The sequence below is a fragment of the Nycticebus coucang genome, chromosome 7, assembly GCF_027406575.1.
Source record: "Nycticebus coucang isolate mNycCou1 chromosome 7, mNycCou1.pri, whole genome shotgun sequence".
In the NCBI taxonomy this organism is placed as follows: Eukaryota; Metazoa; Chordata; class Mammalia; order Primates; family Lorisidae; genus Nycticebus; species Nycticebus coucang.
In genome coordinates this window covers 8,759,596-8,760,763 of record NC_069786.1, presented here as the reverse complement: position 1 = coordinate 8,760,763, position 1,168 = coordinate 8,759,596, and positions in this window count along the sequence as shown.

Sequence of the window (1,168 nt, the reverse complement as noted above, 5' to 3'; positions counted from 1 at the left end):
AGATTGTGTGTTTTGTTTTTCTGTTGATGCATAAAGGAAGGACTCCTTAACAGTTTGTCCTAATGGACCAAAGAAAAGTATCTAGCAAAAAATGCAAATTATATCTAACGGTGAAGCTTTCCAGCAAAAAACTTCCGTTCTAGAACGCATAATGTATGCAAGCATAATAAGATGTACTACAGCAGACTTTTAATTACCTGTAGGCAACAAAACCCAAGGCAATTGAGTGGGGCCTCTTTGACCTGGAGTTCTCGAGGAGAACAGACAGAATAGAAAAGACAGGTATGCTTTGTAAAACAGAGATGACTTTTTTTTTAAAAAAAGAAGCAATTTCGGGCGGCGCCTGTGGCTCAGTCAGTAAGGCGCTGGCCCCATATACCGAGGGTGGAGGGTTCAAACCCAGCCCCGGCCAAACTGCAACCAAAAAATAGCCGGGCGTTGTGGCGGGCGCCTATAGTCCCAGCTGCTCGGGAGGCTGAGGCAGGAGAATCGCTTAAGCCCAGGAGGTGGAGGTTGCTGTGAGCTGTGTGAGGCCACCGCACTCTACAGAGGGCCGTAAAGTGAGACTCTGTCTGTACAAAAAAAAAAAAAAAGAAGCAATTTCTGTAGGAGTCTTCATAATTTTTGTCACAGATTTGATGTGTTTATCTGCTGTTGAGGCCACATTGCCACTTTCTAACCTTCTCTGTTTGCCTGAAAAACTACAAATTAGATGATCATATGGCCTAGAGCCAGAAGTATAGGAGGCAGAAAGCCAGAGTCCAGTTTTTTTGTTTCTGAGTGAGAAAGCCAAATTCTGACTTAAAATAATTCAAATAAATTTTACATAGTGAAGGTCTTTCCAGCTGAAAGTCTTAAAACACAGCATCTGGAAAAAGGCAGTCTATTGCTCCCAGGGTGGTACTATATAGTTGTTAAACAGCCCACAGATAAGGGAGTTATTGCTCCCTGGTTATCAAACTCCAGGAGGTAAATGATGGAACTAAGTTGGACTTGAAATACTACCAAATTAAAACAAAAACAAATTTTGCTTCGAGCTGTTGAAAAGATATTTTATTGAGAAATAGGATCCAGATGCTACTGCTGTTTTTAACTGATGTTGAAAGGCAAAGGGTCAAGACTTAGAAAAAAGTCACTTTGAGGTCACTTAACGTCAGCAAGCAGTGAT